At 40.8% G+C, this 14,879-nt stretch overlaps 1 protein-coding gene and 1 pseudogene across 12 annotated transcripts in view; one reads left to right on the top strand and one right to left on the bottom strand.

Moving 5' to 3' along the window:
- SATB1 (SATB homeobox 1) overlaps window positions 1–9,545 on the bottom strand; it is a 100,122-nt gene extending 90,577 nt beyond the window's left edge. For 4 of the 12 annotated variants that reach the window (XM_074030912.1, XM_074030915.1, XM_045385200.2 and 1 more), the window contains exons 1-2: window positions 2,521–2,692; window positions 744–826 (exon numbers count right to left, since the gene is read on the bottom strand). The gene's annotated coding sequence lies outside the window, so the exon portion shown is untranslated. Of the gene's footprint in view, window positions 1–743; window positions 827–2,520; window positions 2,693–8,551; window positions 8,817–9,471 lie in introns of those variants that run through there. The other 8 variants (XM_074030917.1, XM_045385197.3, XM_065539869.2 and 5 more) reach the window with 3 other exon arrangements.
- Window positions 8,953–14,879, top strand: part of LOC102117546 (UV excision repair protein RAD23 homolog B pseudogene) — a 112,497-nt pseudogene continuing 106,570 nt past the window's right edge.

Genomic DNA, 14,879 nt, shown 5'->3' with positions numbered 1-14,879 from the left:
GCCTAGAACTTTTCAGAATATTTTAGATGCAGCTAACACAACCCTACTGTAATTTCAGAACTAGTTTTAAGGAATGGAGTAAAATATTCATATATAAACACCCCAAATCTTAGAATACTTTTCAAACAATGTATTTAAGCTGCAATGAAAAATACCTCTTTATGCAATAATTACAGTAGCATTTATTCAATGGGAGCTTGAAAAAAATCATTATTGTAGGAAAGAACAGATAGAAGGTCAATCAGCCTTGAGGCACTAGTCCATAGTATTTTTGGTTCTGGAATATCAGAAGGATGGCTACTTGGTGGCTCAAATTGCAAGGAATTCAGGAGAGTGCTCCGTTTGACTCCAGTATTGTTTGTTACCACAACCAAACACCAAAGAATGAAGCTGAGCAGGGATACTTAACCTAATACTGAAGGTCAGACAATGAGGATAGAACAGAGACCCAGGTGCTACTACAAAAAAAAAAAAAAAAAAAAAAATCATCCAATTATCCAGAAAATGAGGCATATGCAGATTAAGTGTTCACATAACCCCAGTAAAAACAGAAAATTAGAAAGAAAAGTCTCTTCGCCAATAAATCTTTATCGGCACAAGCTACATTTTATATTTTATTTTTAATTTAGCAATTCTTTAATGAGTGCTCAATATGTACAAGGCACAGAATGCTAACTATGAACTTTCTGTTTTATATAACACAGACGTACCTTATTACTTACTTTTTGTAGTTTAATACTTACAGAAATATACAGCACCTTCTACAAACTTCAGAAAGTGGGAATACTAGTGCGTTTTTAAGAGGCATATTACGAGGTTACGAGATCTACAAATTCAAATCAACCAAGATAATTCAAACAGTTAAGCAATTTGATAGAATTGTCTAAGTAAGGCTAAGTCTAGCTTTAAATCCCTCTAGTTTCAGTCACCCATTGTTTTGTCATGCCGGAAGCCATAGTGAAAATCCAGGTTTGAGATTTAGACAATGAAATAATCTTAGAACTACCTCTGTGATTAACTGCTGAAATGTATGTAAAATATTAGATTATATAGAGTTGGAAGTAATCACAATTTGGCTAAAGAAAAAGTGACTAAAATTATAACACAAAAAGAAATATTAAGAGGAGCAAAATCAATTGAATAAGCTTTTAATGGATTATGTTGGCCAAAGTCATAAAAAAACCAGAAAACGTGGCTATCTCAAAATACAATTTGGAAAAACTAAAACCACTGAGGGGCAATAATTTCTAATGACACTGGCAAAAACTATCAGGTCAACACTATAGAAAGAAAAAAAAAAAGGAGAAAAATTTTATAACCCAGTGAAAAGTTTTAAAATTAAGTTGCTTTAATAGAAAACCTTTCATAATTCTGAACCAAAACCCTGACTCATACATTCTAAAAGAATTTTTTTAAAGAATCAAGCAAGCAGCCGCTTGTATGTTAAGGGTATACATCATTCTTTTTTAACATGGTTGTTAATATATAGTTAACATGCCTCAGAAAAGGCTGTAATTAACTGTCTACTCCTCTAATAACACTAATAAGCATACAGTATTATTAAAATACAGTGATTTTATACAAGCTGTCATTGTTAAACTTTTAAGATAATGTTCTAAATTGTTTCTGAGTCCTCTTAAACCACCCAAAGGGAAATGGAATTCTAAGAAAAATTTTAAAACGTAGTTATTAAAATATTGTTTTTTCCTCCCACAGTCTGGAGATAACTGTCTACCATTAAACAGAACATCTATCCAAGTATCATTTCAGTTGGTGAAAATACAATGGGAAGCATTTGGATTATTTTACGAAGTCTATAGATTCTTTTAAAAAATTAAAACTGTATGCATTTTAATTTAGTACTTTATTCATTGATAAAATATTTTCTTGGGGAAAGAAAGGCTTGCTATATCAAGAATCACATAGCCCTGTTGTTAGTCCCCAATGATTTCCATTGTCTGTTTCACTGGAACAGGAAAACTCAATTGCATTCAATATCAAACAGCTAATTATGGATATGCTATATTCAAGACTATCTCCATTTCAAAGATATCTGCATACACTAGGTTCTATTTTATTTACAATAATTAATAAAATATTTATAACTTAAAACCTCTTTTGCCTTAAAGTCCTTAACATTATAAACATTAAAAGGCCAAATTGTCATTTACATGCTCTTAATGGCATATCAGGAACCACTGAATAAGACTATAGAGGAATCTCTAGCAATCAACTCTACTACATGCCTAGCTTCCAGGAAAATTGAATCTAAAGAATTACCCCCTCACACAGATTACTGACTACCTTTTCTTTAAATATTTCAAGAAGGTCTAATAATTCTCCCTGGGAGAAATGCCCACTGAAGAATTTTTTTAGTATCTAGTCCCAAATTTTCTAGAGCTGAGAAAAAGCAACATCCCAACAGAAAGCCCTCCCCCGAACACTCAATGCCTATCTGTCACTGTGGCTGGAGTCCTGATTCTCCATATGTAACATTATAGTAACTTTTCTGGCACTTACCCTCCAAATATCAGAAGCTGCTCTCCGAATCTAGCCCTACAGGAGATGTCTGAAAAAGTAGTCTTTGATGAGGTGACAATGATGAAGTTTTCTCTGGCACTGCTAGCAAGGCAGAAACATCCCCAAATGAGGTGGTTACCAGTTGCCTGTGAAGCAGCTGGACCATTACTGCAGTTCTGAGGGTGCGTCACAAATCAGGTCATAGCTCTGGGTAGAGTCCACCCACTTCACCCAGTATAACGCCCTCTACTTCCTGCACACCTGGGGGGGAAGAGGTGCAGAGGAGGGGGGGCCAGCTCAAGTCCACATAGGTACCAGTAAAGGCACAGCCAGGTACAGCCTGACATCTGCTTCTTCTGCAAGCATTTCAGCCTCATCTGGGGACGTGCACCCCTAGGTATTCAAAAATGTGTGCAACAATAAGCAGGCTCTAAAATGAATGATGAGTATAATAAAATATTACACAGTTAAATGTTTTATCCAGCAAAATCTTTCCTCCACTGGAAACTGAACCAACTCTTAATTTTTGATTACAAGCCACTTCTCTACCAAATGTCAAATAACTGGACTGAATAAATCTCAGCAGAAACCAGGGACATAAATCCTGAGGTACCAGTTAACTAATTTTCATCTCTTGCAACTAAACTACATCACCACATAAACTGAATTACATCCTTGAAATTCCATTGAAAGAGGTTATTAGAATTTCGATTATGAACTTTCAAACTGCAACAACTGTAGAAGTGAGACAAAATAACTTGAAAGCATAAAAATAGGTCAATATGTTGGAGAAATGCTACACTACTAAATCTCACCCTGAATAGATATACACACAATCTGTATCTATTTACTCTGAAATATCTAATCTCAAAAAAGACTTAAAAAAATAAACAGCAAAAGGTACCATTGGCATAAGTTCAAAAGTATGAAATAATGTGTGTTAATGTGTTGATCATACTCTATGAAGACATCAAGTTTAAATAGACTTACCATTGAGAACATCATTTAGGAACGATATATAAATTACTATAGTAGACACTTTTTCTTCGGTATAGTGGAGAAGAATCTTCTGTAACAGATTTGATTTATATGTTGTATTAAGACTATATTCTACCCTGATGTCAGTGGAATATGTGATTAGGTATTGATAATTGTGTATAGACAGTTAAGTGTAACCGCTTCTTAGATAATTTAAGTCAAAATAAGCCTTTTCTCAAATTAATTGTGAGTTCTGGAATTCAACTTTAACAGTATTTTGATGTTTCAAAGGGGTCTTGAAAGAGAAAGGATTTTTAACTTAAAAGAAAAACAACAAATACATGTAGTATTATAACAAGGTAGAAATCGCCCTTATTTTAAGGATGGCAGATTAACAAGAAGTCAAATGAAGGAGGTAAGACTATTTTCAGAGAAAAGCTCAGAGAGCAATCAATAAATCAATCAATGAGCCCCACTTTGTATTCATATTTTCAGAACTCCATTAAAAACTCAAACATTCCATGTAAGACTTGGAAGAGGAGACATTTTATTGAAGTTATTATCTGAGGAATCAAATAGTTTAATCTTTTTGGAACTTTGTAGAAAGTTAATTTAGCAAAACACATTTGAATGTGTTTGAACATATTTATCCTGAGGTTGCTTTAAGATGACTATTTTAAGTGGCATGCAGATTCTTTTGGGGTTTTGATGTTATAGTTGAGGTATGCAAAGTAAAAGTGCATAACATTTCTTTCAACTGGTTCTCACATGACAGAAATGAGAAGATGAAATTACTTGTCTTTAAAGTTTTGCCATAGGGAAATAAGAAAAACTCCTCTCGACCCCTATCCCCAACTAGGAAGAGTCTGAAGCCCTGGATTATAGCACAGGTAGGTATTAAAATGGAGACACAGCCGTTATTTAGTGGTGACAGGAATATAAATACGTGCACTAACCTATAAACTGGTATTTACTTCAGGAAGGTAAGTAATATTTTTCCTCTGATTGCTGCACTGTCAGTTTAATGCAGCGTAAATAAACAGTAGGTGCCTGCTAGCTCGAAGTAGGAAGTGTTCATTCCACACGAGGAACAGATTACTGAAGCCTGATGCTCATCATGCTGAAACATAACTTTCATTTTACCAGAAAATATACCCTACTGTGGATGATTTTTCGTGCCTGATCTATTAATTAACTTAACTCTGTTCTGTCAAAATGTAAACCAATTTGTAAAAATCATCCCAGAGTTTTAGAGTTTGAAAACCAAATCAATTTGAAAAGCAAGAGTAATGACTGTTCTGTAATCTGATCACAAATGCTAAAAATGAATACTTAATATAATAAGCACAAACCATACAAAACCAAAAAAGACAAAAAACATTTTGAAATATCATAGAACTGAATCTGAGTTATCTGATTTACTCGAGGTAGTCCTCATTTGTTAATTAAAAGCATCTGGCACCTTTAATATTTTGCAACCTTGTGCCACTTTGGTCTTTTCAATATGTATGCTTATTCTGCTCTCTGAAATATTTGAAGATAAACCATTCATAAAAATCAAACCCCATTCCTTAATTCCAATAGAAATATTGCTGAACTCTCCTGAGAGAAGCGGCAAGTTTGAAGATCAAATGATGATACCCTTCCTAACAGCATTCATGTAAAACGTGTTTTTTCTATTTTATGCATGCCATAAAGCTATGACAGTATATAGCAACTAATTTTCTTTTTATATATGAGTACTGAGCAAAATACTTCGTGGCATCATTTAAAATAAGAACCTATCTTATCTAAAAAGTGTAAAAGGCAATTTGGGGAGGTTTCTATTTATAACATGAACAGAATTCTGATAATCAATATATTGAAAAGGAAAAAGAGATTAAAAAACATTTTTGCATTCAACTACATCATCTAGAAATAGTCTGAAGATTGCTTTAGTCATATGCATTTATTTTATATGCTTCATCAATTCCAAGTACTAATATATTAATTACAGTCATCCAAGACAACATGTATGGAAGAAACGATGTGTGTAAAGGGTATATCTATGTATAGTCCTTTTGGAAATTTACAGAGCAGATGAAAACCCACTAGAGTGCTTTATAGAGTCCCTGCTGTATATCCATGTTGTGTTTAGCTTAATAGTGTTTGTAACCAAAATATTTTTACAATAATGAGGAACAGGTGCCTGTCACCTGACCTTTTAGGCCTAATTTACAATCCACAACCTGTCATATGAAAAAGAACTAAAAATTCTCCTCCAGATATTTTAGTCTTTACTAAGTTAATGCAGGATTTCTTTACCATCACTCAGCATACCATGTCTTATTTAATCACAAGTTCATATAGCTGGCAACAGATTTCTTTGCAGAAATAAACCAATATTCATTTTCTTGTCGTTCTTAAGATGCTGGGAGACAAAAGAACTACTTTTGTAGATTATCGACCAAAGAATATATTAATTTCTTACAAATCTGAACAAAAAACATTCCTTTTGAATACTTTTACATACAAAGAACTATTATTTATTACATATTTCAGCTTGTGGGAAAGTGAGGAATGCATTGATTCTGGAAATAACTATTCAGACTTTTGGAAGTTATTTAGGTCTTCTCTCTCTTTTTTCTCACCCCATCCTGCCCTCCTACCAAATTTTAAGGAGCTAGTACTTTAGGAGGGAAATCCCTATTCGTTCTTTTTTCATACATCATTTATATTCATTATTCAGAAAGAAATACAAAATTGAATAATGATTTTATTTCTCTTGTATAATGTTAGATGTAGCATTATCCAAATTTGACAATGCCTTGTATTTTATAGCTACTGTTTACATATTATGTATTGCATATGACTGAACAACTCTACATTTAAAATACTGTTTTCATTAGAAAAAAAATGAGTAAGTATCAAATGAAGATGAAGAATAAGCATATTTGGTATATTTATAAAATACATAGTCATTTAAAATGTGTATAAATAGAATACACAGTTTGCTACTGTTACATTTAATATAGTATATACACATTGTCTACAGTGTATTTAATAATGTGCTTAACCAAGTTAATTAAAGTATTTATGTCTGGTGATTGTGTTAAACACTTGGAGAGGTAGTGAAAGATACAGCCAGTTACTTCTGCTAACTAAAGTTGAAATTATGCACTTATTATAACCTTTTCTAACAATGTGAGAAAAACAGAGTAAATATATTAAATTTGTTTCACAACAGATGCTTAGGTTGTTAATATTTAAGATGCCTATTCATGCTATTCCTGTCTGCACATTTGTCAAAAATGTAAGCTTGAATGCTAATGTTTGCCAGCAGACTAGAGCAGCCAGTATATGAATGTACTACTGTTCTACAAAATAATATGCAATAGAAATAAAGGACTACTGCTAAATCATAGCACTAGTATCATACAGGAGATGAGAGGTTTTTAGAGCAAACACCTCAACCTTGGTTTTCTTCAGCCTTAAAGCATGGGTTTTTGTTTTTGATTTTTGCAGCTACATTTGACCACAGAATAAATCTCACATTACTGACATCTCAGAAAAATCCACTTTAGATAGAGTGTAAATTTCAACTAAGTTTCAACGGGATGAGTTACTCTGTCAGCAGTACAAACACCGTAAATATCAGAGATTGCTTAGGACAAAATCTGACACCGAGTGGTCACATTTTACTCATTCTTACCCTACCCCCTCCCCCTTGAGAAAGTCAGGTCCCCTGGCCTCCAAGTATGCAAACATGGAACCCCAGTCAGTCAGAGCAGTAAGGTTCTCTCCGGGGAATAGGGCATCTTTCTGTTTTCCCTGTCTCTTTTATAACCATGTGGAGTCCAAGTCTTAGAACATTTGCTTGTAAGTCCGGAATGCCGCTGAGAAAGTTCACCAAGGAAGGGCGCAGAGGTCAAAGTTGCCAACCAGGACACTTTGAGAGAGGACCCTGTGGTTGACATTTGTTAGTGAAATTTGCAACACCCCAGTGGAGGCCAAGGCCAAAACCTTCAAGGAGATCCCTATGCCCCTTTCCCCTGTTGGTCTTCTGAGGTCATCCCAAGAGGAACCTGTGTTTCCCCGGTACGCACGTGGCACTCCCCGGACCTGCCACCTGCCTGCTTCGTCCTTCTCGTCGTGGTTTCCCAAACCCCAGTTCTGCCGCCCCAGGAGCCTTGGCACTGGAGCAATAGGAAAAGGCCACCGCGCTCGGGTCTGGAGAGCAGGAGGGAGACACGGTGTGGACTCCGAGGCTGCACCTGTGATGTCCCGGCCCCAGCTAGGAGGATGGCCCTTTCTTCTGCCTCTTGCCCAACTCCAAACCCACATTCACGCCAGCAGCCTCTCCCGGACCAGCCTCGCTACAGCCAGCGAGGGCTCGAAATGGGGAGTGCCGCCGCTTTCAAACTCCGGGCTCCAACTTGAGCGCCCCGGCGCCCGAGTAGCTCCCGGGATGCAGAAGTTGCCACAAACTTCCCAGGCCCCTCTTCGCCGATGCTTACAATCAGTCGCGCCGGCAGGGAGCGGAGGGAGGCGGAGATGGACCGGGGAAGGATGCTGAGCAGACTCGCGATCCGGTGGGGGAACATTAGCACTCCGGCAGCCCACTCCTCCAGGCACCTTACTGCCCGCCCGGCTCCAGAACGCACAGAGAGGCTCCCCCTTTCCCCATTTGCTTCCTTCGGTCTTTTCCACTCCCCTTTCCTCTTCTAAAAGGGGCCACACCGGTGACCTGAAGGAGTTTGTTCAGCCAGGGTCTGTTGGGCAGGTGTGGTGATGTGTCCACACCCAGACAGAGAACAAACGGCATCTTCAAGTGCCCTATCCCGATCGCTCTCCCCTACTTTACCAGCCCACCCGTCCGAGGTCCGACTGCGTGAGAAAAGGGGCTCAGAAGACCCTTGAAGCCCTTCGCCCACGAGAGGGGAGCCCAGCCGCCCCAACAGGGGACGCGGGGTGGGTGCTACAGAGAAGTTTGGTTTGATTCCGGAAAAAGAGAGACAGAGATAAAACAGTAAGAGTAACAAGGGGAAAAGGGAGGCAAAAGAGCAGAACTCACTCAGGCATGGACGTTGGGGGCGGCGGTGGCTGTCGAGTGCGGGCCTGAAACCAGGAACGGCTCCCCGGGCGGGCGCGCCGGCGTCGGACTTCCGAGGCGGCGGCTTCTGCCTCTCCTGCCGCCGCCGCCGCCGCCGGAGCTGCGGCTGCCGCGGAAGTTAATTGCAACTTGACTTCAAGTTGTCCTCTTTCCCCATCCGAAGTGGGCGTTTAAAGGGGAGAGCGAGGCGAGGAGCGAGCGAGCGAGCGCGCGGGGCCAAGGGAAGGAAGGGAAGGAGGGGGAGGGAGGAGATGTTAACGGGCGGGGTGGGGGGGGGGAGAAGGGGGAGGGGGCGGCGGCGGGGGCGGGAGGGGGAAGGGGCCGGCGGGAGCTGCTCTCGGCTCGGCGGTCGCGGCGCCCGCAGTCTGGAGGCGCACCGGAGCGGCCGGAGCGCCCCCCGCGGGAGCCCGCAGCCACCCGGGACGCGCATCCAGCCGTGGCGCTTCGGGCCGGGCACGCTGCGCCCGGGGGCTCTGCAGACCCCGCGCAGCCGCCGCTTCGGAGCTTGTGCGGCGCGGGCTGGCCAGCGGGGCGGCCAGGGCCCGGCCCGCCTCCCTAGCGCCCGCCCGGCTTCTCCCCCTGGCGGTGGGAGCCTCGGCGGCCGCTGGCTACACTAGGCGCACTGAAGCCCGAGCTGAGCCGAGCCCGAGCCGCCGCCGCCGCCGCCGCCGCTGCTGCGCGCGGCTCCCGGGCTCCCTCCCAGCGCGCCGGCCGGGGTGTGGGGGGCGGCGGGCCGGAGGGGCGAGGGCGGGCGAGGGGGCGCGCACGGGGGTTGGCGCGGAAGACAGGACCCTCAGCCTCGAGGGGTAAGTGTGGGCGCTTGGGGGTGCGCTTGTGGTGCGCGGCGCCGTTCTCGTCGCCCGCCAACCCTGCCCCCTCACCTCTCCGGGGCCCCCACCACGCGCACCCCTCCTGTTGTCGCCTGCGGCTTCCTCTTGTTGTTCGTTGTTTGGCTGGGTTTTGGGGGGTGAGTAGAGGGGGTTACTGTAGTGTGTGTGCAGGCGGAGGAGGAAGTCAGGTGAGAGGCCTCGAAGCACCCCCACCCCAACCCAGCCTGCGTGGGGTGTATGCTTCCCCACTAGGGGCATGTGGGCCAATTTTTTTTTTTTTTTTTCTCTGTCAATGTTCGGTCGAGACGATGTTTCCTAGAGGGCCTCCTTCACTTACAGCCTGGTCTGTCCATCTCCCTTCATGCCACCCTCGTCCCTCTTAGCCCCCTATCCAGGAGCCTTGCCCCCCAAGTGAGGAGCACGTGGCGGAAGGAGGAGCAGGCCCTCTCTTGAAGACCCCCACGCTGTGACCCAGCCCATTTGTTTAAATATTTATCCTCACGTCACCAGCTGTACTTTTCAGCCCACTGGAACAAGACGCCTAAGCAAGGTCCAGTTTCCTCAAAAAGCTGGGGGCAAAGCGGGAGAGATGAGGATTTTATTGACAGGGGACTTGGGAGAGAAGGGGTCAAGGAACCTTCCCAAGTGGAGACTGAAACTCAAAATATCTCTACAAAAAGACTAGGGTGACTGGAGGCTCAGGACCGCCGGCTTAGGAGAAACTGGAGCTCCATCAACTTTATTTCTCTCCCCCTGCCTCTCCTCCCCTCAGCTCTGAGGAAGCTAACAGGTCTTTTGTTTTGTATTGTGTAGCCTTTGGGAAATTTGCATTGAGTATGTCAACAGAAAATTACTACTGTTTACTCAAAGTTAAAGGGATTGCAGAAAGAGAAAACATAGTTTTTACTTTTCCTCCTCTTTGTACGCGTGTGTGTATTTGGCAAGAAGTGTAGTTAGGTTCATGGCATGAACTGCAAAACGTCAGGTTGTAACAATAAGGACTGTAGAGCTGCCTAGGTGTATTTTTAGAAGCCGCACTTTCTTGAATTCCTTTCACACAAGGCTTGCTCTCTCATTAAGTCCCCATAAATAATTTTATTGAGAGAGGAGGGAACTGTGGAAGCAGGAGGGAGATTGCTAAGATTTCCATCCTGCCAGCGCACAGCACTGTTTGCAGGGAAGTTCCTGGAAAGTGATTGTGGGCTGAGAATTCAGTTTTTCCTAAAAGCTCTGTTAGGTCCTGTTGTGTCAGATGGCTATGAATAAAGCACGCTGGGAAAATCCTGATATCCGTGCAGTCTTATTTTATCCTTTACACAGTGGTTGATTCGACTTTCAAGCCCTGGTAACAAACACATCAACTGTGCTGTATTTTTGTGTGGTTTTTCTAAATAAAGGAGAATACAGCATGTATTCATGCTGCTTTTCCCCCGTATCCATGGTTATTGAATTCCCTGGAATTTATTCATTTTTTTTCAGTTGATCATCAGTTTATGCTGAGACCATAATTCCAAACATATAGGAATTTTTTTAAATTATGAATTACGGTTCTTTTAGTGAACCAACCCTCCTTTTTAAAGACACAAGTGCCCACCACAACTCCTAGTTGTGTAAAGCAAAGCAAAAAGATATAAATGATTATAATGAGGAAAACATAGTAAAATGTTTTCCTTCTAGGATCACTTTCTGCCCCCACATGTCCCAGGAGACATTAAATCCTCCTGCCTTAATTTACCAAAATGCTGAATTTCCTAACCAGTAACAATATCTGTATCTGAGAAAGACATCAGGTTTGGAATGGAAAAAAATACATTCTCAGTATTTAATTACTGCATAACAGTAATTTATGGTAGCAGGCAGTTGATTTTCCAATTCTGAAAGCCTGATATGAAGCTGAACAGAAATTTGAAATTTTTAAAAAAGGTTTGTTTTGTTTTCTTTCTTGCACTCTTATATACTCATCTGCTTCCCCAAGTTATCAGCCAAGCCCCTATAACTGAAAGTATGATATGCTCCCCTGAGTTGAACCAAGAGACCATTTTGCTCCCCATTTTTTGAATTTGCTTTTTCCTCCAAGTAGTCTTGTATAGAGAGCTCATGGGCTCTATTAGAATACAGAATTATGTAATTCTGGGTGCAGTGCATTAAATAACATAGTTTGATAAGCTCTTAAACGTTACACCTCCACATAGTAGGAATTTATTAAATATTAAGATGTTAATAAAATATTGTAGTTGGCCACAGATTTCATAGCACAAGGCTAAGACCCTTTTTCAGAAGAAAGGGGTATTTAATCTGGAAGTTATTTGGTTAGTTACTATGGTCTGAATGTTAGTGTTCCCCCAATATTAGGGTTCGTGTGTTAGAACCTAATATCAAAAGTGATAGTATTGAGAAGTAGGGCCTTTGGGAAGTGATTAAGTCATGAAGGCTCCAACCCTCATGAGTGGGAGGAGTGCCTTTATAAGACAGGCTGAATCTAGCTACCTTGCCCCTTCCATTGTGTGAGGACACAGCAATAAAAGTGCCATCTGTGAAGCAAGGAGTGAGCCTTCACCAGACGCCGAATATGTTGGTGCTGTAATCTTGGACTCCCCAGCTTCCAGAACTGTGAGCAATAAATTTCTGTTGCTTATAAATTACCCAGTCCAAGATACTTTGTTATAGCACCTCGAATGAACTAATGCAATAATATAGTTGTGCTACTAGATTTTTTTAGCAAGTCCAAATCTAACTTAAATGATTGAAAGACAAATCTGGAACATATCAAATGGCCAATAACAGTAGCTGGTATCAAAAGCTACACTGGTTATTTCCTTAAAAGAATAGACAATAAAATATTGCCTACTAAACATTAGAAGAAACATCAAGGGAAAGGATAAAACAGCATTGGCCTTGAAAGAACTTATTTGCTGGAAAAATGACATCAAAATGTGAAAAGACACTGGATCAGTTAGTGGTTTGAATTGAAGAAATACTTGAGGAAAATATATATGTGTATACACACACACACACACACACACACACACACACACACGTATGTATTTTTCTATTCTTTTAAGACCAGAGGAATTAGAGATCCTAAAGCTCTAGGTTGGAAGGTATTTTTAAAGTTAATTTGTTCCATCAAATCTTTAGAGGCCATTCAATGCAGACATTTTGGGTGTGAAGGGGAACTTACTACTTACCACCATTAAAGCAAGGATTTTTACCTATACATTACTTACCAGAGAGTAGAGTTCACTATATATTGTGCAAGTGAATGGATAATTTCAAAAGTATTTCATTCTATCTTTATATACTTTATTATTTTTTTACCTTATATTGTGCAGAATTAGTCTTCCTGAAACTTCCAACCATTAGTCTTCGTCCTGCCAGTGGCAGCCAAACAGAACAAATCTGTTTATCAGTCAAGATAGACGTTGTTGTACTAGAGTAACCATTCCAATTTTTTAGTGGCCTATAACAGCAAACGTTGTTTTCTTGGTTATGCTTTGAATCCATTGCAGTTTAGCTGGTCTGTTCCATGTCTGTCACTCCAGATCCCTGGCTAATGGAATAGTCGCCATCTTGAATATTTCATGTTGTTATGGCAAAAATAAAGATCACTCTGGAGGGTTTCAAGCTGACATTTAAATGCTATGGCCCAGAAATGACACACATCATATGGCCTCACAAAGAATTAACCAGGATTAGTTGTGTGGCTCCAAGGAATCATTACAAGGAGGTCAGATAGTGCAGCCTATCTTGTACCCAAGAGTAGACAGCTGTGGTGCACAATTGTGCGGACTACAATTCTGGTAGTAATGCTTGTCCATATGATAACCTGCCAGCTAAACAGTCTCTTCCTGCCACTTTATGGCCCAAGTCGTCCTTTTTTTAGGGCAAACACTGCCAGAGTAGCCACCAGCTTAGAGGGAAACATTGTTATTGGGGGAACCCACCCCCAGTATTTCAACATTGGTTCTTTCTATTTTTCCTAAGTGTTGGCCAGTCTTGAGAAATAAAGAGAAAGAGTACAAAGAGGAATTTTACAGCTGGGCTACCGGGGTGACATCACATATCAATAGGTCCGTGATGCCTACCTGAGCCACAAAACTTGCAAGTTTTTATTAGGGATTTCAAAAGGGGAGGGAGTATATGAACAGGGAGTAGGTCACAAAGATCACATGCTTCAAAGGGCAAAAGGCAGAGCAAAGATCACATGCTTCTGAGGAAACAGGACCAAAGCAAAATCAGAAACTCCTGATAAGGGTCTATGTTCAGTGGTGCACGTACTGTCTTGATAAACATCTTAATAGAAAACAGGGTTCGAGAGCAGAGAACCTGTCTGACCTCATTTACCAGGGCTAGGATTTCCCAATCCTAGTAAGCCTGAGGGTACTGCAGGAGACCAGGGTGTATCTCAGTCCTTACCTCAACTGCATGGGACAGATACTCCCAGAGTGGCCATTTATAGACCTCCCCCAAGGAATGCAATTCTTTTCCTAGGGTCTTAATATTATATTCCTTGCTAGGAAAAGAATTTAGTGATATCTCTCCTACTTGCATGTCCGTTTATAGGCTCTCTGCAAGAAGAAAAATATGGCTCTTTTTGCCTGACCCCGCAGACAGTCAGACCTTATGGTTGTCTTCCCTTGTTCCCTGAAAATCGCTGTTATTCTGTTCTTTTTCAAGGTTCACTGATTTCATGTTGTTCAAACCCACGTTTTATGATCAATTTGTACAGTTTAACACAATAGTGGTCCTGAGGTGATGGACATTCTCAGCTTACACAGATAACAGGATTAAGAGATTAAAGACAGGCATAAGAATTTTAAAAGTATTGATTTGGGGAACTGATAAATGTCCATGAAATCTTCACAGTTTATGTTCAGAGATTGCAGTAAAGACAGGTGTAAGAAATTATAAAAATATTAATTTTGGGAACTTATATGTGTCCATAGTAAAATGAAAGCTTCACAATTTACATTCCTCTGGCACGGCTCCAGCTGGTCCCTCCGCTCAGGGTCCCTGACTTCCCGCAACACATTGTGTGACTTCTTTTACTCTCTACTGTCTCTTTGAATGCACCACTACAACCTCTTGTACCCTTAGAACCCCTAACAAAGTGTGGTTTGTTTTTATGTCACTCTTTTATATTTACTAATATTATATACATTCTGTTTTCTCAGGACTTATTTTCCTGGCAAGGGTATAATAAATAGGCATTTTAAACAACTGTTACCTGAAAATGTCGTGATCATTATCAAAATTTGAAATTTGGTCTTGAGTAGCTACTTCCCTTGCTGTGAACGTCAAATGTCTTATATGATCTTGTAACACAAATTTTAAAAATCCTTCATTCATTCATTCATCCTACTTTTGTTCATTCAGTAAATATTCATTTTTTACCTAGTAGAAGCCAGGAACTCTTTTATGGACTGGGGATGTGGAGATGATTAAGAGTTCTCCTCTTC

The sequence above is a fragment of the Macaca fascicularis genome, chromosome 2, assembly GCF_037993035.2.
Source record: "Macaca fascicularis isolate 582-1 chromosome 2, T2T-MFA8v1.1".
In the NCBI taxonomy this organism is placed as follows: domain Eukaryota; kingdom Metazoa; phylum Chordata; class Mammalia; order Primates; family Cercopithecidae; genus Macaca; species Macaca fascicularis.
The sequence above is the reverse complement of the archived record's forward strand: the minus strand, read 5'-3'. Positions and strand labels throughout refer to the sequence as shown.